This window comes from Staurois parvus, unplaced genomic scaffold (genome assembly GCF_062004578.1).
Source record: "Staurois parvus isolate SC_StPar_1 unplaced genomic scaffold, SC_StPar_1.0 ptg001418l, whole genome shotgun sequence".
NCBI lineage: Eukaryota > Metazoa > Chordata > Amphibia > Anura > Ranidae > Staurois > Staurois parvus.
In genome coordinates, this window is record NW_028319214.1 from 1,289,766 (window position 1) to 1,314,870 (window position 25,105).

Genomic DNA, 25,105 nt, shown 5'->3' on the forward strand with positions numbered 1-25,105 from the left:
TAATATTCTTTATGTCTCTGGTCAACCTGTACTTTATATAATGTCTGATGAGAGCACAGCTTTCCAACAACACATTGGGAGGGAGACTTTGTTGCATCATTGGAGCTGAACTAAACCCTCCTATTCTATGAAGCCATTTGTTTACATCTCCAGTTGCCATGTGGCTGCACATGTGACCAGCTATGACACCAGCCATCTGAGTGCTTGAAAGTCCAGTTGAGAGCCAACATAAGCTCCCTGATAACTATGGCCATTATCACCAGAGGAATGCCTTGAATGTAACTGTTTTGGAAAATCATCGGGTTTAGTTCTGCTATAGTTGAGTCACACCTACTCAGATTGGACATGCCAAGCAAATGTGGCCACACGTGGAAGGCTGGTACAGACAGATATATTCACACGATAATGCGGTGCAGGAAACCCGCAATCCGTGCACGTTTCCTGCACCACGTTCAAAATGCACTGCACTTGCAATCTGAAGCTGGTGTCAATGTTAAGTTAATGACACTCCAAACATAGGTTGAAACATAGTACATTTGCTTGCACCAGATCGCTTGGTTCAAAACGGCCATGTGATCCAGTTACAGTGCATTTCTAAAATTGGAGCATGCACAACTTTCAAAATGAATGGGCTCAAAGTACACCACACTGAATCACATGTAAATCAGAAATTAATATAAATAATATTCCTTTGCTGTTTTTTTAAAAGCAAAGTGTATTGTGCAATGTTCAGTGCACCTAAAAGAACTAACAAGATACATATTTGCATTGGGATGACTACGCTACAGAGATGAAAAATGAAATCTGATTGGTTGTAGTCACTGGCAGTGGGTTAATGCTCTTACCTAAAGTGGTTCTGGCTGTAAAATCAGTAACTTTTTTACCTTAATGCTTTCCTTGTATTAGGGTAAAAACCTCCTAGTTGTTGCAATGCTCCCCCACACCCCTTCTATTTACCCGAGTTCTAACTCAGTCCAGTGCTGTGCCTGAGTGCAGCAGCGCTGGTCTCTTCCTCTCCTCACAAGAGTCAGTGAGAGCAGCGAGAGCCATTTGCTCCTCCTGCTATCAATCAAATCCTGTGAGGAGGGAGCGGGGGCAGGGCAAGCCTGGTTGTGTGCGTCTATGGACGCACACAGCCCAGCTCAGGAGCGATCCCACAGGTGTGCCATCATAGGAATGCAAAGAAAACAAACAGAGGGCGCACCGGCCTAGTGCATTAACTAAATAAATTTATTGATAAAAGTAACAATTGAGTACTGTCCGTGATACTTTTGATAAAAGTAACAAATGGTGATACTGTATACTCACAAAACGACAATGGTAAAAGAGCTCATCATAAAACACAGCAATGTCCGGTCCGTCTGTTATGGTGATCCCCACAGTAATACTGGACCTCCAATAGGCTAAAGCGTTTCGGGGACTTGCCCCTTCCTCAGAGCTTGCCTAGGTTATTTAGTTAATGCACTAGGCCGGTGCACCCTCTGTTTTTTTCTTTAGTGTTCTGGACTTCCCCAGTCCTTTGAGGACAGCAAGGTGTGCAACATCCAGAATCTTCCTCACAGATCGTTAGTTACATCAAGTTCACCCTCAAGTGCAGGAGTATTTGTGTTCAGTATTTGGTGCCATCCTAGGAACCAGTTTTCAATGGTGGCACAGTGAGAAGAGGAGGAGCCAAGAGCACCAGCAGGGGGACCCCAGAAGAGGTAGGTTGGGGCCACTCTGAGTAATGCCATGGCACAGACCAGGCAAGTATAACATGTTTTAAAGTTAAACTTCAGTTCTGCTTTAAGCTGGCCATGCAAGTCTTAAACACTGGCTGGCTTCTGCTGAATTAGCCAAAATGTGAGCCATGGGTGGCCCTGTTGACACCAACTGGGCTCACAAAAGTGAATTAAATAAAAAAAAAACGGAGTCAGATGGAAAAATTGTTGGCCTAACATTGACTGCAACCACTCTTTAGGTATTCAGACAGCCGCACCACCCGCAGTGCAGAATCCTCCATCCCATTTAGATTGGAAGGAGGAATGGACTTCTCTTGTTCATCTCACATGGCAGATCAAGAGAAATCTAAACATGCATAGCCAGCCTTACTATGTACAATTATTGACTGATCTTTATTTTATGTGTGGGCACTCTATCCTGCCGCACCTTGAAAAGGGAAAACCAGTTCTAATATTATTGACACATGATATGTAAACGTGAGTTAGATAAATGTAATATTATTTAAATCTTCTTCAATAAGTAAAGAGCAGCAAGAAAAAAATGGTGACCCATAGCAACAAATAATTCAATTATTTTCAATAAAATACTATTGAAGAAAAACTGTAAAATACCAGATTACCTATAGCAATAGTAGGTATTCGCAATTGTTAAAAAAGTAAAAAAAAACACACAGCAACAACAACTAACTAAAACTTTAGTACACCGATAACTGTATCCAACGGTGGATACACAAATACCTATACTGTGATTAATGTTCGATGTGCCCTCACAGAAATAGATTTTACCACCAAGGAAATGTAATTAAAACGAATTATTGTGAGATGTTCCAAAAATAAACTCCACATGAATGACAAATAACAGGCTCTGCAGGAAGACTATCTGGAAATAGCACACCAAATAGATGCAATCTGGTTACAGCACATGTCCGGCTGCACAGGCAAGATAGATCTAGAAGACCAGAAGAAACAGGAAAGGGCTGAGGATGTCAGTTCCCTGGCACTTCAGAGGACTGGCATGTGCTTCCATTATTAATTACCTGATGATCGCCTGGTCTTTAGGTGCAGTAATTGTCTGCCGAAGTCACTGCCATAAAAGTTCCCGTCATCTTGTCTTCAACCTGTTGGAAAAAGATGGATAAAATCAGTTCTACTCTAAAATCAAATGCATAATTATTTAATGTCTATAATCTCTGGGCTACTGTCGTTTATTCTAAAAATATACTTCAAAGATGAGAATGGTTCCTAAACAGTCATTTCCATTGTTTATGCACAGCCATGATTGCTTGTGTACTCTTATTTTCTATGTCCTATAATATGTCAGTTTTATGTCCTCTACCATTCTACAATGTCAAGCAGATGTCACCCCTAGTTCCTATCAGCTTTCTGCCTCCAGACTGCTTATGGATTATAAATCAGCAACATCATAGCAGTGATTTGCAGGTAACAAAAGGAACAGCTGAACCAAGAAATAGTGAAGTCCTCTTCTGTTTATGCAATGTGACAGATCTTTGTAAACCAAAGGACTGACAACAATTAGGTCCCTTTCACATGGGCAGTGTCTGTTCTGATCAGGAGAGAATCCATGAACAGATTACCTGTTAAATCAAAGCTGATTGGAAAGGATGTAACTTTTCTAATATCTGTGTCTGTTCATTTTTTTCCCTGCAGCACTTGAACCCATGTGAGGTCTACGGGCAGGTGGCCATTTAAATCCTTTTACCTCCAATCTGTCACAGTTTTGATAAACCTAGAAAAAGGACACAAACTTTTTCCCATTTTTTTCTGGCCTAAAGAAACAGAATGACTGTTCAGATCGGCCTAAAAAACTAACCAGCAAATCGGATTGGACCTCGTTTGTGACATAACTCTTACAAACCAACTGGAAAATTAAATTGTTCTCAGGCTTCATGTTTGGCTGTGTGTTTCTGGAGCTGCGTTTTAAAGCTGGCAATACACTGGAGGATACGAGCACTCATTATGTAGCACAGGAGTGTAGCAAATTCCTTTTCATTTGGTGCCAGCTATACACTAGAGCTAGAATATCTCTACATTATAATATTTATTATACCTACAAATGCTACAGACATTGTAACAATTTGTGAGCTCAAAATTAACCAAGATTCTTTCACTGGGGCAATAAGCGGGAATGAAACAAACATGATTCAAGCTAGGTTCACACAAATGTGGTGCAGTACATCACATGTGATTCGCACAGGAACCGCACACCATTCTTGTGCAAATCACATGCGATTTGTGTGCGGTGTGATTGGAGTTATACATTTTGTATGGCTCAAATCACACCGAACCCACACCAAAAAAGGTGCAGGACCCTTTTTTGGGTCTGCACTAGAATCGGATTGCATGGGTATTCACACCTATGCGATCCGATTCCAGGTGTTAACTTACAAACCCACATCGGTTTACATGAATGGGGTGCAATTCTGAAAACACTGCGAATTCTGCACCACATCAGTGTGAACCCAGCCTTAATCATGATCAGAATTGGGCTCCTCTAAGGTGACATGGCCATGTTCTGTCACCAAAGCTGCAGGGCAAAGATCCCCACAGGAAAATGTTCTACATATTCATATCAGGGAAACTAGCAGAAAATGTTCCATTACAACCAGGTTAACCTAGGTTTAATAAGGATCTTTTTTCCTTGTGCTCACAACACACTCCACCAGTTTGTAGCATGTAACATCTCAGTATACATGGACAGCCTCCATTTTATAGGAACCACACACACCAATGTTTACATCCAGGACAGCTTTTCCACCCCATATCAAATACTTCCTCCACCCCACCCCAAACCCTCATTTAAAAGAAATGATTTGACAAACTAGCAACTCATCCCTTTTGGCTTTGTGCTAAAGCTCAAAATTTTACAGCAGAGCTCCACCCAAACGGGAAAGCTCTGCTTGTCTGCCTCCTCCTTCCCTCCACTGTCACATTTGGCACGTTTTGGGGGGGAAGGGAAAGCGGGTATCTGCTTTTGATAGTTGCCCGCTCCCACTTCTGGCTCAGTTCACTGTGGCAAACTGAAATGGAAGTTTGGGCCCCCTCCATAGTCTTCTGGGACACTTCACAGATCCCAGAAGACAGAGGGATCAATCTCAAGGTGCAGTGCGACTCATGCATGCTCAGTAGGAAACTGGCTGTGAAGGTTTTCCTCACTTGCAATGCCGGCACCGGGAACCCAGAGGCGAATGAAAAACTAGCCCAGGTTACAACCACACTGGACCCCTGGATAGGCAAGTGTCCTTATATTGAAAGTCAGTAGCTACAGTATTTGTAGCTGCCAACGTTTTTTTTTGGAGGGGGGCCTGGACCTCCTCTTTAACCTCCTCGGCGGTATGATTCTTTCCGATTTTTTGTGATGAAAGCGGTACCATTTTTTTGCATGGAAATATGTAGTTTTTTATTGTAGGCTGTAATTTTTAGGAATAACTCACTGAAATCTGTCCGAACAAGAGTCTATTAAACATTCCGGATATGATAAAACTTAAAACACGAAATCATAAAATATAATTTAATAAATAATCATAAAAAATAATAATATAATAATAAATTTAATTCAATAATATAATCAAACCAAAAACACTGCAATTTGAAATACAGAGGCAAATTCACACATCGCTGAGCAAAGTCGCAAAATCGTTTTCAGTGTCTGATGACGAATTTCCCCACGAATCATTATCACTCAATTCTGCAAGTGGTTCTGATTTACTATCGCTGTTCTAAAACCGCTTTTGACGTAAAGGGACGCTTTTTGGACGCCATGGACTTTTCTAAGTTTCCAGGCAGAAAGAACAGTCAAAATGCAGGCAGGGGACAGTACAAAGCACTAGGGACAAAATGTATGTGAAATGCATTGAAACAGCAATGACAGCAAAAATGACATTTTTTAAAAATTTCAAATTTCCTGCCGGTTCCGGCGCCCGTACGTCCCGACGTCACAGGGACCGGAACACAGAAGCCGGATGCCGGCATCGGCCGAGGAGATGGCCGGGGACGCTGAAGTGGACACATCGCGGGAGCGAAGGACAAGGTAAGTGCTGCAGGGACCTCCTGAGCAACGCCGCATGGTAAGCCCAAGTGTAGCTCGGGGTTACCACTCTTGGTATTGAAATTTTACCCCGCGCTACACTCAGGAAAACCGCTAAGGAGGTTAAAAGAGGAATTAAACCCTCCTATCCTTTCCAACAAAGGAAGCTGCCGGCTTAGCTTCTGTTTGATCTGCAGCTGCCATGATGCTGCACATGCGTTCAGTTATGACACCAGCCATTTGATGGTTTGACACTTTGGTTGAAAGCGCAAGCAAATGCGATAGTTAGCATTCCCGGAATACCAGGAATGTAATGGCTTTTTTAAACCCCTAAATAGATGGGTTTAGTTCCACTTTAAAACTGGATTTTTGTTAGCATATAAAAAAGTTTTCTCCTTCCTCATGTTTTATACAGAGAGAGAAAGAGAGAGATGGAAAAAGGGATAGAATTAAAAAGGACAGCATGCTAATATTAGATTGCATTTCTTTACAAGGACAGTGTGTGGAGAGAACACTAGGTTAAAGAGAGCAGAGAAATAATTCTGAAGAAAAGGCCCTCTGGATAGATCTACACAGCGCAACTAACCCAATGGGACCGATGACCTCACAGCACAAACAAGATACATGCTTTTTCCCTCTAACTGCCTTTCCAGCTATAGACACGGCAGCTAAATATAGCCGGACAACAATGTTTTCTACACGACTTCTACAGCTGAGCTGGAACGATCGCTCACACGTGGGAACTGAAATCCAGCTATTACAGTGACTAACCTTTTGATACGTCTGGTAAAAATAAAAAAAAAAAAGAATATCTGCTACATGTGGCAAAGCTTAGCACAACAGCTGGAATATAGGTATGGAGCTAGTGAGTCATCTTCCATTCAATGCATCTCCAAGGGCCCATTCACACGGTTCTCAGCCCCATACAGCGTGAAGTGCCCTTGTTTATTTTTCTATTCTATCGCCAAGCTGCATGCAGGCAGGTGGCCCACACAGCAGTCTGACAGGTACACAGGAACAGGTGTGGATGTGACCTCACACCCATCCCTATGTACCTGTCAAACTGAGCTGTGCAGGTGAGTCTGTGAAGCCTACACCTATCCATTCACTGATATGGGCAGCCTGCAGGCAGCTCAGCACTAGGACAGAGGAAACAAAGGGCGCTTCAGACTGTACAGGGCTAGGCACCCATGTGAATATGTACTAAAGTACCATACAGCCAACACACCTGGCACTGCAAATCCCCTCTTAGAGAGTTGTCATTAGTGTCTATACTGCAAGATTACTCTTATCTTCCTGTTCTTTTGACAACCAAAAATGTAGATTTTCCTTGACTTTCATTCCCAGTAACAGTCACCAGAACAGAGTAAATCTCCCCAGAAGGGGCACTCTTTGGCCTAATCAACATACCAGGTGTTACAATCTCAAAAGGATGTAAACAACTCCTAATTGTCATATCCATTGTAGCAGGAAAAAACATTTTACATAAGTGGATCTACCCAGCACCCCCCACCATTTCTTTGTTTATAGACAAACGCTCTTATGTTTTTCATATGGAATGGGAGGAAGTCTCCTTGCATAAGGAGTCACAGGTCCAAAAATTCTTTGATATCTGGGAATCTTTCAACCTTGCCTACAGATACCCAAAAATCAATAGTATAATGTTTTCAATATACACGCACAATGGTTTCAAACCAGAATGTTAACCAGTGACCCTCCAATTGATATCCTACCCTACAATTAAAATTAAAATATATTTAACGCTTTAGCAGCTAAAGCCTCTCCTCATTCCATCATCTGCTAGTTGTTACACCAACCGCAATCCATCTTTTTTTTCTTAATGTCCATCCTTTGACCAATCGCCGATACCTGGTTCTTATACTATTACATTACATTGAGTTTATATAGCGCCAAAGGGTTTGCTCAGCGCTGTACAATAGAGGGGGGGACAATACATGAAACAGTACAGCAACTACAAACAGCACACGAGGGGTTAGAGGGCCCTACTCTTTCGAGCTTACAATCTACTATAATAACAAACTGTATGTTTTCAATTTTGTACTGTCCTACTGGCCAAATGCTGTGGCTATTTGTTAGCTGCATTCTGACATCAAAAAATAAAATAAAAAAAAAATCTCAGCAGGGACACAGACAGCAATAAAAACAGGGAATAAAAAAACCAAAAAAACAAAAAAACACCTTTACATATACTGTACTTAAAAGGGGAACTAAAGTTAAAAAGGAAAAAAAAAATAACAGGTGGAGTTTTTAGTGGAAGAGACTTTAAAAGCTAAATTCACCTTCTCCTTAAAGGTGACTATCCCAAGCAATCAAGGGGCCCCCATAGATAAAATATTTAAAAGCATATATTTAAAAGTTTTTCAGCTACGCTCCTGAGATGAACTGAATGGCCTACAAGTAAAACAATAAAATAAATGATCACTTTACAAACCTGCAAATAGTTTTAATATCTACTGGTGTCCCTTGACTGAGTAGGCTACTTTCTGTAAAAGGTGAACCTAGTCTGCAGATGTTGTGTATACTATAGTAGTGGACAAAGGGATGAGCGGGAGCACTGGGAGGAGGTTATATTATATATATATATATATATATATATATATATATACATACATACATACATATATACATACATACACACATACATACATATACATACATACACACATACACATTTACATATTTGATCCCCATTCCTTTCTTTAGTAGTAGTTATTTCACTATTTACTGCCGAATAATTACCGTTTTTTTCGCTCCATAAAACGCACTTTTTTCCCCCAAAAAAAGGGGGAAAATGTCAGTGCGTCTTATGGAGCGAATATAAAGCGGCCGGTCCGGTATTTCTGCCGCCACCATGTCAGAATACCGGGCCGGCCGCTCAGCTGTTCTCTCCTGCAGGGCCTTACCTGTTCCTCGCTCCAGCGCTGCACAGTCTTCCCGCGCTGGCTTCTGTGACAGCCGGGTGCCCACTGCGCATGTGCTGCGCTTTGTGAATGATCCGGTGTCTTCTGGGACACATGACAGGCCCCCGAAGGCGCCGGGCCATTCACAAAGTGCAGCGCTTCTCACGCATTCGCGCAGTGGGCACCCGGCTGTCACAGAAGCCGGCCCGGGAAGAAGAGAGAAGGACAACTCCGCGGAAGTGGGAGCGGGTACCTGTCAAATTCAGGTACCCTCTTCCCCTCCCTCCCCAAAGGTCAGCAGTCTCTGGTCATTCCCTGCACTGTCTGCAGTGTCTGGTCATCCCCTGCACTGTCTGCAGTCTCTGGTCATTCCTTGCACTGTCCGCAGTCTCTGGTCATTCCCTGCACTGTCCGCAGTCTCTAGTCATCCCCTGTACTGTCTGCAGTCTCTGGTCATTCCCTGCACTGTCTGCAGTCTCTGGTCATCGCCTGCACTGTCTGCAGTCTCTGGTCATCCCCTGCACTGTCTGCAGTCTCTGGTCATCTCCTGTACTGTGTCCGCAGTCTCTGGTCATTCCCTGCACTGTCCGCAGTCTCTAGTCATCCCCTGTACTGTCTGCAGTCTCTGGTCATTCCCTGCACTGTCTGCAGTCTTTGGTCATCGCCTGCACTGTCTGCAGTCTCTGGTCATTCCCTGCACTGTCTGCAGTCTCTGGTCATCTCCTGTACTGTGTCCGCAGTCTCTGGTCATTCCCTGCACTATGTCCGCAGTCTCTGGTCATCCCCTGTACTGTGTCTGCAGTCTCTGGTCATTCCCTGCACTATGTCCGCAGTCTCTGGTCATCCCCTGCACTGTGTCCGCAGTCTCTGGTCATCTCCTGCACTGTGTCCGCAGTCTCTGGTCATCTCCTGCACTGTGTCCGCAGTCTCTGGTCATCCCCTGTACTGTGTCCGCAGTCTCTGGTCATCCCCTGTACTGTGTCTGCAGTCCATTGGTTCAGAATATTTTTTTTTCTTGTTTTTCGCCTCTAAAACCTAGGTGCGTCTTATGGTCAGGTGCGTCTTATGCAGCGAAAAATACGGTAGATTAAGTAGATTGATACAGAAACCAGTGAACTACTGACTATTACAACTGACTGAGTTAAAAGGAGAAGTACATAGATGTTTCTCAGGGCACCTCTCATCTCTCTTTCTCTTGCCTTAAGCGCCTCAAAGTGGAATTTCAACTCCTACAACTGGTTGACCCCTGGCATATATCCCACCCGCAAGACAGGGACTATTGTCCCTACTGCTTCTACTCAGCAGTTCGCCAAACCTATTCATGATTGGATTACTTCTTCATTCAAAAGAAAGACCAGCAGCGCGTACGGTCGAAAGGTATAGGTAACATCACCTTTTCTGATCATGCTCCAATCTTCATGGACTTACAATTGGGGCTGGTCAATCCCCTGATGTCAGGACGGCCATAGATCGCTCCCTCTTGGAATACTTCTCATTAATCACCGACTCTGTGGAAAGTCCCCTCATGCTCTGGGAGGTGCATAGACCTGTTCTACAGGGAAAACTGATGGCGCTTAGTGCAAAACGTAAGTGAGAATGCTCTCTCCAGGTGGATACCCTACTAGAACGCCTTCGGGGACTAGAGGGTGCTCACAAGGCAAGTCTGGCAAGAAACATACCAGGAACTCAAGTCTTGGCATGGACCCAAAAAACTATGTATGAATACTCAAACAAACCCGGCACTCTCCTTGCTCAGGCAAATCGTGGCGTCCTCACTTGCACTTACACCGTGTTCCAAATTATTATGCAAATTCTATTTAAGTGTCACAAAGATTAAATATTTTGTTTTTTAGTTTAACTCATGGATGGCATTGTGTGTCAGGGCTCTTTTGATCACTGAAAACAATCTCGGACACCTGTGATAATTAGATTGGCCGGTGAGCCCAATTTAAGGAAAAACTACTAAAGGACGGTGTTCCACATTATTAGGCAGATCACCATTTTCAAGCAATATGGGGAAGAAAAAGGATCTCTCTGCTGCCAAAAAGAGTGAAATAGTTCAATGCCTTGGACGAGGTATGAAAACATTAGATATTTCACGAAAACCTAAGCGTGATCATCGCACTATTAAGAGATTTGTGGCTGATTCAGAGCACAGACAGGTTGGTGCAGATAAAGGCACATTGAGGAAGATTTCTGCCAGATCCATGCTTCGGATCAAGAGAGCAGCTGCTAAAATACCATTACATAGCAGCAAACAGATATTTGAAGCTGCTGGTGCCTCTGGTGTCCCACGGACATCAAGGTGTAGAGTCCTCCAGAGTCTTGCAACTGTGCATAAACCTTCTATTCGGCCACCAGTAACCAATGATCACAAGCAGAAATGGCTGCATTGGGCAGAAAAATACATGACGTCTAATTTTCAAACAGTCCTGTTCACTGATGCATGCCGTGAAACCCTGGATGGTCCAGATGGATGGAGTAGTGGATGGTTGGTGGATGCCACCCTGTTCCAACAAGGCTGCGACGTCAGCAAGGCGGTGTTGGAGTCATGTTTTGGGCCGGAATCGTGGGAACAGAGCTGGTCGGCCCCTTTAGGGTCCCGAAGGTGTAAAGATGACCTCTGCAAAGTATGTGGAGTTTATGACTGACCACTTTCTTCCCTGGTACAGAAGGAAGAACTATGCTTTCCGTAATAAAATCATCTTCATGCATGACAATGCACCATCTCATGCTGCAAATAATACCTCTGCATCAATGGCTACTCCATCCTCCCCTGACTTCAATCCTATTGAGAACCTTTGGGGCATCCTCAAGCAAAAGATCTATGAGGGTGGGAGGCAGTTTACATCCAAACAGCAGCTCTGGGAGGCTATTCTGACATCTTGCAAACAAATTCAAGCAGAAACTGTCCAAAAACTCACAAGTTCAATGGATGCAAGACTTGTGAAGCTGCTATCAAATAAGGGGTCCTATGTTACAATGTAACGTGACCTGTTCAAATGTTTAAAAAGTTAAAATGTTGTTAAAAGTTTGCTTAAAATAGCTTTTGATTTCAGTAAATATGCTGCAAACCCAACAAATGACAATTTTCAGTTCTTTACAACCTATAAAGTGTTTTGAAACTTACTGTGCGTAATAATTTGGAACAGTGAATTGTATGTTTTTTATGTTTAAAAAAAATACTGTTATCATTAGGTTTATTCAATAAAATTTGAATTGTACTCCTAATAGTTGATAACATGAGAATTATACTGACTGTTATTTACATCAATTATTTAGGTAAATGAGAAAAATATAATTTGCATAATAATTTGGAACAGGGTGTACATCCCACACATTATGGCTACTTCAAAGTGATAGCTATCCTCCTCCGACTCCATGGCCTCCAAATTTTGCTCCTTTTTTTTTGTGATCTCTACAACATTGCCTCGGACCCTCTTCAGGGCCCTACTGCAGACTGTCAAGAATTCGCTCTTATATTGCCTCTTCGGGCATGCCTCCCCTTGCCCCTTCGGTATGCAAGGACCTAGATGCCCCAATAACAGTGGAGGAACTTGGGGTGGCACTCTCACAATCTAAACCCAGAAGAGCCCTGGGTCCTGACCTCGGCTTATTACAGGACCTTTTTTGGACAAGCTAGCCCCTCAAATGGCAGCGGAATAAAATTCTCTGGCTAAGGGAAAGACTATGTCTCCTGACGCATATAGGGCCTATGTCTCTTCGATCCCTAAGCAGGGTAAGAATCCATCACAGTGCAGTAGCTACCGCCCTATTGCTCTGCTAAATACTGACTTAAAGCTGGTTATAACTATATTCCCTTCGCACACATTCCTGGAAGTGTGGCTCATCAATGGAGGGTGCTGTAGCGACTACCAGCTGGGACTGGAATCATCATAAGCAAACGTACATATTCGCCAGCACACCACGGATCTTCAGTATGGTCCAAAAAAGGTTTTTACTCCAAAAAGATCACATCACAAAAGAAAGTGCAATGTTTCGGAGCAGCGCAGAACCCCTTCATCAGGCTACGAAGGTGTCCTGCGAGGCTTTGAAACTTTGCACTTTTTGTGATGTGATCTTTTTTGAATAAAAACCTTTTTTGGATCATATTGGAGATCCGCGGTGTGCTGGCAAATATGTGCATTTGCTTTTATAACAGAGCTATCCATCTTACACATCTAGTTGACTGGCATTGCCACGGTGATGCTAAATATTGGGTTTACCTAAAGAACTCAGGGCCCACCGCATCCTTGGCACCACTTTGGAGGTGGCTCGTGAGACGTTCCACTGTTCGACCCTGTCCCCTGTTCTCCAATGGTCCCCCCTGCTGGGCAGCCTTGAGTTCATTCCAGGCCTGAACAACCAACAATTCCTCCGCCTCACAAACAGTGGTCATACCCATCTGACAGACTTCCTAACTGTCTCTAGAGTACTAACCTCGATTTTACCACGCTAGTGGACCCCCCCCTCCAGCTTCTGGGGGGTCTACAGCTACGGTTTTACCTCCTGGCATAGCCCAACCTTTGACGGCCCATGAGAGCTTTTCCCCGCCCTTCCTCCACAAATGGGAGCTGGAATTAGGTGTGACCCTCTCAACTCAGCTACCCAGTGTTTGCTCGAGCTGTGGAACAAGCAGAAGTACATTCCTTCATGTTTTTTGGAAGTTCCCGAAGCTTCGACCCTTCTGGAGAGGATCACCAGTATAATTGAACAACTCACAGCCATAGACCTAAGTGATGACCCTGCAGCTTGCCTCCTGCACCTGAATGGGAGACCCATCAAAAAAATACAAACCCTCTCTTACTATTCAACTGCTGAACACAGCAAAGGCCTGTATACCACTTTTTTGGAGGAAGGAGTTTCCTCCAACCCTCTCTCTCTGGTTCACCAAGGTGAATGAACTTAGAAACATGGAAAACCTTACCACCACACCCTGCGCAACACAGAGGAAGCTTTTCACAACACATGGCGCCCTTGTGACTACTTTGTTTTCACAGATACTTATTTGAACGAGCTTACTCCTGCCCACTGAAGTTCACCCTTCTTTGCCCCTCCTCTTGCTCCCCTGAGAGAAGAGGTACACCGTGCATGCAGCGCCCTTTTCCTTCCCCTCACCTTGGCCTCTCTTCCTCCTGCTCGTGCTATTCCCCCTCTACACATACCGACCACCCTCCCCCCACCCCGTCCTTCTCTAGCCCTTGATGCTTTTGCTAGTGGGCTCCTTGCCCAACCCCAAGACTGCATGCAAGATGGTCCAGTATAGTGAGCCGGCTACACTGCCCATGCTGTTTTAGAAATATCAACTGATTTGAAACACCCATTCTGCTTAACTGTAAGCCCGGCCTTCTACACTCCAAGGTTACTTTCACAGGCTACTACCATACCCTGGACCCATGATTTTTGTTATACTATGTTTTCTCAATTGTGATCTTTTTTCATACTCTATCACTTATTGTTATTGGTTTGTTAACCTTCTTCTCAAATGTTCTGTACGCTGTGGCATTTCTGTGCATGAGATGCTGGTTATATTTTCCCATTGATGCCTTGTTTTGCTTGTTTATACAACTCATTTGTACAAATAAAAGGAATTACAAAAAAAAAAAAAGAAGTACAGCCAAAGCTCTTTTGTTTTAGTTCGTTCTGCACTCCTGTGACCTATTTTTAGATGACAGTGGGCTGACGTCACTTAGCCGATCCAGGCTGGGAAAAGATCCTGACTTTTAGGTAGGGATCTACCCCAGACTCTGGAGCAGCACCGGGCTCAGTCTGTCAATAAGCCGCTAAGAGCCTGAGCGAGCCGCTCCCTCCCCCTCCACAACCCAGCGCTCCTTTGAGCATGGGGGGCAGAGCAGACAGCAGCAACTGACAGTCACCGCTTTCTGCTCAGAGCAGCTCTGAGAACTCAGCAATCAGTGGTCATGCGATTAGAGCTAGCGGGGGAGAGGTGCAGCATCGGACCCATCGGATTTTTAAATAAAATACATTCCCATACTGCTTTTTTTAAGAAAGCCCAACTCTAATTGAAGTGGATGAATGTGAAACACATTAATATGGGCTCCCACAGTACTGGTGTATGGGAGATTTTGTGGTTGGGTAGTTCAATATTTCTAATGGTTTGTGTAATAATATCCCTAGAAGTGGGGCTGTTTTTTTATTTTCTAGATCAATACTAAATTAAACATATATAAAAACTAAATTTGTTAAATTTTGTATACATTTTATAGTAAAATGTCCCCTTTCCTTGTATATTTTGGTTCCTATGCCATCAGGATTGAATTTTGGCACCCACTTGTGGCCCTTTGCTATGGCTTCATTTTGTAAGTGGTTCCCAATGATATCCCTTCTTCCTTATCTTTTTCATGAGGGGGTTTCCCCCTATATAGGAATTTATCTAACTTTATGTGTGTTCCAATAGAGTTTAGCCTTTTTGTGCGCCTTCTGCAATCACATGGATGTTTGAGTCCTCATCCCAGCCAAATATTTACATCATCTCTTCAAGATTAGTATCAGTAGCTGACTACAAAGGGGTTAGCAATAGGGTCATATGTGTCTGGATAAATGTTTTGATTATAAATGGCTATATTGTACTGTTGTATAACTTTCTCTCTTTTTTTTAATTGCTAATTTTGTGCTTTTGACAAAATTCTACACTGTTAGCAGTTATTTTATCTCCTGAAGAAGCCCATGGTAGGCGAAACATGTTGGGATCTTACATCTGCATACAGCCAAAACAGTCAAGCTGCATGTGGTCGTGAATTGTTTTTAAATTGAATGGACTTTTAATGACATTAATAAACTGTTAATTTTTAATGGTTGAGTTTTCTTAGGCAGCTAAAAAATCCCAAAACGTTCTGGTAATTGTATGTTTGTAGGGATGTGGTGCATTTGTATTGTCAACCACTGATCATAACTTCTTTTGTCCATATTGTTATAGGAATTGTGGAAAAATGTAGGTATGGTATTCACCTTTGAATATTCCACTCAATCAATACTATATAAATGTCTCAAAGACCCCAATACAGAATGACATTTCTGTTACACAGAATAGTGATCATATTAATGCCAAAAGGCTTATTAAAATAATATAAACTATTAGGGAAATGTATCTTACTGAAACCTCCTTGTTGTGCTATGATAAAGCAACCAGTGAGACATTATTTGCAAAACCATGCTATGCTATAAGTGATTGTCACTGTGTGGCCTACACGGAAACTACCTAATAAACAAATATGCATAATGAGCACACCAATAAGCATATACCGTATTTTTCGCTCCATAAGACGCACTTTTCCCCCCCAAAAAAAGGGGGGGAAATGTCAGTGCGTCTTATGGAGCGAATATAAAGCGGCCAGTCACGGTATTTCTGCCGCCACCATGTCAGAATATCGGGCCGGCCGCTCAGCTCTTCTCTCCTGCAGGACCTTAGCTGTTCCTCACTCCAGCGCTGTAGTCTTCCCGCGCCGGCTTCTGTGACAGCTGGGTGTCCACTGTGCATGCACGAGAAGCGCTGCGCTTCGTGAATGGTCCCAGAAGGTGCCGGGCCATTCACAAAGTGCAGCGCTTCTTGCGCATGCGCAGTGGGCATCTGGCTGTCACAGAAGCCGGCGCGGGAAGAAGAGGGAAGGACAACTCCACGGAAGTGGGAGCGGGTACTTGTCAAATTCAGGTACCCGCTCCCCCTCCTTCCCCAAAGGTCAGCAGTCTCTGGTCATCCCCTGCACTGTCCGCAGTCTCTGGTCCATCTCCTGTACTGTGTCCGCAGTCTCTGGTCCATCTCCTGTACTGTGTCCGCAGTCTCTGGTCCATCTCCTGTACTGTGTCCGCAGTCTCTGGTCCATCTCCTGTACTGTGTCCGCAGTCTCTGGTCCATCTCCTGTACTGTGTCCGCAGTCTCTGGTCCATCTCCTGTACTGTGTCCGCAGTCTCTGGTCCATCTCCTGTACTGTGTCCGCAGTCTCTGGTCCATCTCCTGTACTGTGTCCGCAGTCTCTGGTCCATCTCCTGTACTGTGTCCGCAGTCTCTGGTCCATCTCCTGTACTGTGTCCGCAGTCTCTGGTCCATCTCCTGTACTGTGTCCGCAGTCTCTGGTCCATCTCCTGTACTGTGTCCGCAGTCTCTGGTCCATCTCCTGTACTGTGTCCGCAGTCTCTGGTCCATCTCCTGTACTGTGTCCGCAGTCTCTGGTCCATCTCCTGTACTGTGCCCGCAGTCTCTGGTCATCTCCTGTACTGTGCCCGCAGTCTCTGGTCATCTCCTGTACTGTGTCCGCAGTCTCTAGTCCATCTCCTGTACTGTGTCCGCAGTCTCTAGTCCATCTCCTGTACTGTGTCCGCAGTCTCTAGTCCATCTCCTGTACTGTGTCCGCAGTCTCTAGTCCATCTCCTGTACTGTGTCCGCAGTCTCTAGTCCATCTCCTGTACTGTGTCCGCAGTCTCTGGTCATCTCCTGTACTGTGTCCGCAGTCTCTGGTCATCTCCTGTACTGTGTCCGCAGTCTCTGGTCCTCTCCTGCACTGTGTCCGCAGTCTCTGGTCATCTCCTGTACTGTGTCCGCAGTCTCTGGTCATCTCCTGTACTGTGTCCGCAGTCTCTGGTCATCTCCTGTACTGTGTCCGCAGTCTCTGGTCCTCTCCTGCACTGTGTCCGCAGTCTCTGGTCATCTCCTGCACTGTGTCCGCAGTCTCTGGTCATCTCCTGCACTGTGTCCGCAGTCTCTGGTCATCTCCTGCACTGTGTCCGCAGTCTCTGGTCATCTCCTGCACTGTGTCCGCAGTCTCTGGTCATCTCCTGTACTGTGTCCGCAGTCTCTGGTCATCTCCTGTACTGTGTCCGCAGTCTCTGGTCCTCTCCTGTACGGTGTCCGCAGTCTCTGGTCCTCTCCTGTACTGTGTCCGCAGTCTCTGGTCCTCTCCTGTACTGTGTCCGCAGTCTCTGGTCCTCTCCTGTACTGTGTCCGCAGTCTCTGGTCCTCTCCTGTACTGTGTCCGCAGTCTCTGGTCCTCTCCTGTACTGTGTCCGCAGTCTCTGGTCCTCTCCTGTACTGTGTCCGCAGTCTCTGGTCTTCTCCTGTACTGTGTCCGCAGTCTCTGGTCATCTCCTGTACTGTGTCCGCAGTCTCTGGTCATCTCCTGTACTGTGTCCGCAGTCTCTGGTCATCTCCTGTACTGTGTCCGCAGTCTCTGGTCATCTCCTGTACTGTGCCCGCAGTCTCTGGTCATCTCCTGTACTGTGCCCGCAGTCTCTGGTCATCTCCTGTACTGTGCCCGCAGTCTCTGGTCATCTCATGTACTGTGTCCGCAGTCTCTAGTCCATCTCCTGTACTGTGTCCGCAGTCTCTAGTCCATCTCCTGTACTGTGTCCGCAGTCTCTGGTCATCACCTGTACTGTGTCCGCAGTCTCTGGTCCTCTCCTGTACTGTGTCCGCAGTCTCTGGTCATCTCCTGTACTGTGTCCGCAGTCTCTGGTCATCTCCTGTACTGTGTCCGCAGTCTCTGGTCATCTCCTGTACTGTGTCCGCAGTCTCTGGTCCTCTCCTGCACTGTGTCCGCAGTCTCTGGTCATCTCCTGTACTGTGTCCGCAGTCTCTGGTCATCTCCTGTACTGTGTCCGCAGTCTCTGGTCATCTCCTGTACTGTGTCCGCAGTCTCTGGTCATCTCCTGTACTGTGTCCGCAGTCTCTGGTCATCTCCTGTACTGTGTCCGCAGTCTCTGGTCCTCTCCTGCACTGTGTCCGCAGTCTCTGGTCATCTCCTGTACTGTGTCCGCAGTCTCTGGTCATCTCCTGTACTGTGTCCGCAGTCTCTGGTCATCTCCTGTACTGTGTCCGCAGTCTCTGGTCCTCTCCTGTACGGTGTCCGCAGTCTCTGGTCCTCTCCTGTACTGTGTCCGCAGTCTCTGGTCCTCTCCTGTACTGTGTCCGCAGTCTCTGGTCCTCTCCTGTACTGTGTCCGCAGTCTCTGGTCATCTCCTGTACTGTGTCCGCAGTCTCTGGTCTTCTCCTGTACTGTGTCCGCAGTCTCTGGTCATCTCCTGTACTGTGTCCGCAGTCTCTGGTCTTCTTCTGTACTGTGTCCGCAGTCTCTGGTCCTCTCCTGTACTGTGTCCGCAGTCTCTGGTCCTCTCCTGTACTGTGTCCGCAGTCTCTGGTCATCTCCTGTACTGTGTCCGCAGTCTCTGGTCTTCTCCTTTACTGTGTCCGCAGTCTCTGGTCATCTCCTGTACTGTGTCCGCAGTCTCTGGTCATCTCCTGTACTGTGCCCGCAGTCTCTGGTCATCTCCTGTACTGTCCCCGTAGTCTCTGGTCCATCTCCTGTACTGTCCGCACTCTCTGGTCATTTCCTGTACTATGTCTGCAGTCCATTGGTTCAGAATATTTTTTTTCTTGTTTTCCGCCTCTAAAATCTAGGTGCGTCTTATGGTCAGGTGCGTCTTATGGAGCGCAAAATATGGTATATCACCACAAACATAAAAATTAAAAAAACTTCATAAAATTTTCTACATACGTAAATGTAATAATTCTATTATACATTTCAAGAGAATATTCAAGGCTTTTGATTTAACTGAGTTGCATTTATTTTCACAGCAACAATACAAAAAAGTATAGTTATGCATTTTCCTTATTTTTGATGGTTTTTTCCCAGAATAACAGGATTATGGATGGGAGACTGCAAGATGGACTCTAAAATACACTACCCTTTTATTCCACAATCATTTTCTACTTGATCCACAGCTGGAGGGCATGTCATACATCTGCACACTGCTCTAATACTCACTTCGTTCGTTGTTATTCCATCAACAGCTTTCTTTTTTTTATCTGTCACAAAACATCCCAAACTAATAAATTGTTCCGTCCTCCGGGCCAATTGTATGCAAGGAAGGAATCAACATTTGGATTTATAATTTACAGTTATTATTCTTAAAACAGTCAATGACCAAAAAACTCCATGAAAGACACCACATTCAGCCTTCCCTACAACAAACAGCACTAAACAATACACTGAACTTGGTACATGTTAAAGTGTATGTAAACCCAGCATTTCCTATTGTTATGTGCCTGCAGTACCATGTACTTGTATGAAAAACTATTCTGTTCTTTGTATTGCTAAGTATTTGATCCCCTGCTGATTTTGAATGTTTGCCCACTCACAAAGAAATGATCAGTCTAAAACTCGAATGGTAGGTGTATTGTAACACTGAGAGACAGAATAGCAACCAAAAATTCAAGAGAAATGCATGTCTAACAAATGATGCACTGATTTGCATGTTCTTGAGGGAAATAAGTATTTGATGCCCTATCATTCAGCAGGATTTCTGGCTACCAGGTGTTTCATACAGGTAACAAGCTGAGATTAGAAGCAGTCTCTTAAAGGGAGTGTTGCTAATCTCATTTTGTTACCTATATAAAAGACACCTGTCCACAGAAGCAATCAAACAAAAAGATTCCAAACTCGCCACAATGGCAAAGACCAAAGAGCTGTCCAAGGATGTCAGGGACAAGATTGTAGACCTACACAAGGCTGGACTGGGCTACAAAACTATGGAGCAATGCCTCATCGGACATGTAGTCCTGGGCAAGCGAATGAAGTGAGTGATTCTAAAGGCAGAAGTGTTTTTACCTTGCTATAGGGGTACTCTATACTATACTTTGCAACTTGCTATAGGGGCACTCTGAAGGCAGGAGCAGCCAGAAGCGCTGGCAGGGAACCCCAGAAGAGGACAAACAGGGCTGCTCTGTGCAAAACAATTGCACAGAGCAGATAAGTATGAAAGTTTGTTTTAAAAGAAATCTCTGAAAACTTTTTCTTTAAAGAAGTCTATCCTGCTTCTAACTAGTAAACTGCCATTTATTTCCTCCATAAGCTCATCCCTCCACAGCTATTACCTTTATATCACTAAACCCTTCCTCCTAGATTGTAAGCTCTGATGAGCAGGGCCCTCTGTTTCCTCTTCTACCAAATTGTATCGTAACTGTAATGTCTGCCTCTTTGTAAAGCACTGCGCAAACTGTTGGCGCTATCTAAATCTTGTATAATAATAATTTAAAAATCCAACGTTTACAATCACTTTACCTGTTCCCGCCCGGGCCAAAGCAGAACGAGGGCCAAGCGGGACGCTCGTCGATCCGGATGGACATCATATGACATCCTTCCCGGATCTGGCCACGCTGTGGTGAGATCTGTCACAGGTTCTGTACCTTGGACACAGCCGATAACAGATCTGTGTACCAGCCCATTGCCAATACCATGTGACCTCCTGTGACACTGACCTACTATCCTGCCGCCCCTCCATCTGGCTCCTAAATTTTTAACTGGCTCACAGATTCAAAGCAAATTTGTCAAGCGCTGACACACACACTTATATATATATTTGAATGCCTATTGGATTTAAGCATACAGTATTAGGAGATGTGTATTTATGTAATGAGGGAGGGTGTGACCTACGGAGATCAACAACCTATATCAAGGTGTGCATAATTACATAATTATAAGGCAACTTCTTTTCCTTAGGCAAAATGGGCCAAAAAAAAGAGATTTAACGGGCTCAGAAAAGTCAAAAATTCGAAAAAGACTTTCAGAGGGATGCAGCACTCCTGAAATTGCTAAGATATTGGGGTGTGATCAAAGAACCACCACATTTTTTGTTGCAAATAAGTCAACAGGGTTGCAAGAAACATGTTGAATAAAAAAAAGACACAAATTAACTGCCAAAGATTTGAGAAGGATTAAACATGAAGCTACCAGGAGAGGGGTAAGAACACCTATCAGGTTTTTTTTTTCTGTCTGTGTGCCCATTGGGGAGACTCACCCTCTCTATTTGTCATGTTTGCTATTATCATTGAAAGTGAAAGAAAGTTCCAAATGTCCCCAGAACAGTAATAGTGGGGAAAACTTCCGATGGGAACACTAGTTCTGGTGACCCTGGGGACAATCAGGGACACACTCACTTTGGAGGTATTTCCTCCCACTTCCTATTTTGGCTATGGGACAAGAAGTAAAGATTAATCTCCCTTTAGGCAGAGTTATAACCCTCCCTTGCCTTATCCAAAATTGAAAAAAGTTCTACTTTATATTTTTTTTATTGATTTTTCATTTTTAATTTTTTTTTTAATATATACTGTATATCAGGGCTACTCAACCGGGGTGCCATGGCACCCAGGGGTGCCGCAAAGAATCCTCAGGGGTGCCGTGGCAAAAGCAGAAAAATCTGTACCATCTAAGGCAGGCAAATATTTTTACTGCTGCCTCAAGGTTTTTACATGTGCAATGTTAGTCTTGTGCCTTTTAAACTGTCATGTAACCTCCTTTGTGCTTTGATGCGGGGACCGGTCTGTGGCAGTCTCATCTTCTCAAGAGTTTAGTTACAATTCTCCAACTTTTCCTCGTGCAGCTAGAGGTAGTGGGTGGGACCGGGGGTGTGGCCACCTCCATCCCTCATCACACAGGTGGCTGCTATGGCTGATTCCACAGCTGAAGATGGAGGAGCAGAGAGAGAACAGCCCTGCAAGTCTCCCTTCAGCTCCAGTGGTGCGCTAAATGGCAGATGGAGAGGCTTCCCCTCACTCACTGCCACACCGCTCACAAGATGACTGCCACTGCCATACCGCTCACAAGATGACTGCCACTGCCATACTGCTCACAAGATGACTGCCACTGCCATACCGCTCACAAGATGACTGCCACACCGCTCACAAGATTACTGCCACTGCCATACCGCTCACAAGATGACTGCCACTGCCACACCGCTCACAACCGCTCACAAGATGACTGCCACTGCCATACCGCTCACAAGATGACTGCCACTGCCATACCGCTCACAAGATGACTGCCACACCGCTCACAAGATTACTGCCACTGCCATACCGCTCACAAGATGACTGCCACTGCCATACCGCTCACAAGAGGACTGCCACTGCCATACCGCTCACAAGAGGACTGCCACTGCCATACCGCTCACAAGAGGACTGCCACTGCCATACCGCTCACAAGAGGACTGCCACTGCCATACCTCTCACAAGATGACTGCCACTGCCATACCGCTCACAAGCTGACTGCCACTGCCATACCGCTCACAAGAGGACTGCCACTGCCATACCTCTCACAAGATGACTGCCACTGCCATACCGCTCACAAGATGACTGCCACTGCCATACCGCTCACAAGAGGACTGCCACTGCCATACCTCTCACAAGATGACTGCCACTGCCATACCGCTCACAAGATGACTGCCACTGCCATACCGCTCACAAGATGACTGCCACACCGCTCACAACCGCTCACAAGATGACTGCCACTGCCATACCGCTCACAAGATGACTGCCACTGCCATACTGCTCACAAGATGACTGCCACTGCCATACCGCTCACAAGATGACTGCCACACCGCTCACAAGATTACTGCCACTGCCATACCGCTCACAAGATGACTGCCACACCGCTCACAAGATGACTGCCACTGCCATACCTCTCACAAGATGACTGCCACTGCCATACCGTCCACAATCTGACTGCCACTACCATACCGGCCACAATATGACTGCCACTTCCATACCGGCCACAAACTGACTGCCACTACCATACCGGCCACAATATGACTGCCACTTCCATACCGGCCACAAACTGACAGCCACTACCATACCGGCCACAATCTGACAGCCACTACCATACCGGCCACAATCTGACAGCCACTACCATACCGGCCACAATCTGACAGCCACTACCATACCGGCCACAATCTGACTGCCACTACCATACCGGCCACAATCTGACTGCCACTTCCATACCGGCCACAATCTGACAGCCACTACCATACCGGCCACAATCTGACAGCTACTACCATACCGGCCACAATCTGACAGCCACTACCATACCGGCCACAATCTGACTGCCACTACCATACCGGCCACAATCTGACTGCCACTACCATACCGGCCACAATCTGACTGCCACTTCCATACTGGCCACAATCTGACTGCCACCATATTGCTCACTGACTGCCCTACCACTGTACACTGCCCTATCCTGCCAGTACATACTGCTCACTAATTTCTACAGGTACAAGGCAACTACATTTAGGGTTTGTTCACACCAGGTGCCTTTAGCAGACATGTAGATACACATTATTATTTATTATTATTATTATACAGTATTTATAAAGCGCCAATAGTTCGCTCAGCGCTGTACATTACAAAGGGGGACAGAACATGTGACAGAACAATACCAATACAATGCAAAACATGAGGGTATCGAGGGCCCTGCTCTTTCGAGCTTACAATCTAGGAGGGAGGGGATGGTGGCACAGGAGGAGATAGCTGTGAGGGATGGAGTGGTAGGAAGAGTGGAGGAGGTCAGCAAGTTAGCAGGGGGTGAGGTAGGCTTCCCTGAAGAGATGGGTTTTCAGGGTGCGCCTAAAGGAGAGGAGAGTAGGTGATAATCTGATGGGTTGGGCACATGACATGCATTCATGCCTGCAAAATGCATGTTATCACAGTACCATGTGTTTTGGAATAGCACAATTTTAAAAAAGGCAGCATGCTGGAACCTTTGCTTGTTTCATGGGCAGCCCATTAAAAAATACCAGACTGCTTAAAAAAGAACGTGCAAGCTTGGACGCACCTCCTGGTGCGCCACAAGATTCTGCAGAATTATAAAAGGGTGCCTTGACCGAAAAAAGGTTGAAAAACACTTGTGTAGATTAACAATATTTGTTTCTCCTAGAGCTGGGCTTCATTGCTATTCAAGTTTAATACATTTTGTTTAACATATATTTTTATTAAAGTTTCATCATGAAAAATTACAAAAGTAACAAAACAAATAAAAAAGCCAGTATGTACAAAGATGCAACAGGGCCATGGATGTGGCTCTTGGTATACATTGCAATAAGAGTGTTGAAGCAAACTCTGATTGTTTATACCTACAGGTAAGCCTATATTAAAGGCTTACCTGTAGTTACAGTAAATATCTCCTAAACATGCCCCCTTACGTACTTTAGTAACATCCGGTGACGTCACAGGCACACGTGCACTGTGATCTCAATGGACGGCACGCCGCAAACCAGAGGAAGACTGGGTGAAGATGGAATCCATGTCAGTGGAGGGCTTTGTTCTCAGGCAAGTCTTTCATAATGTGCTAGTATGCGATGCATACTAACACATTATGCTCTTAATTTTCAAGGGAAAAATGTTTTTGATTTTTGTAAACAGCATTACGAATTTAGAACAAATCATCAAATTTGTGTCCATGGACACATAGAGCCCATGTCGGGATCAAGCCCACTTGATTGCCTCCATAGCAAGCGGCTTGTTGTGGAGGCACTCAGCAGAAGGGAGAGGCCAGGAATGCTTGTGGGAGACAGAGAAGAGGAGGATCAAAGCTGTTCTGTGCAAAACCATAGCATAGAGCATGTAAGCATAAAATGTT

General features: G+C 45.0%; 1 protein-coding gene across 12 annotated transcripts in view; it reads right to left on the reverse strand.

Moving 5' to 3' along the window:
- Positions 1-25,105, reverse strand: part of PITPNM2 (phosphatidylinositol transfer protein membrane associated 2) — a 450,474-nt gene that overhangs the window by 375,479 nt on the left and 49,890 nt on the right. For all 12 annotated transcript variants that reach the window (XM_089661994.1, XM_089661992.1, XM_089661991.1 and 9 more), the window contains one exon: positions 2,759-2,839. The gene's annotated coding sequence lies outside the window, so the exon portion shown is untranslated. The remainder of the gene's footprint in view (positions 1-2,758; positions 2,840-25,105) is intronic.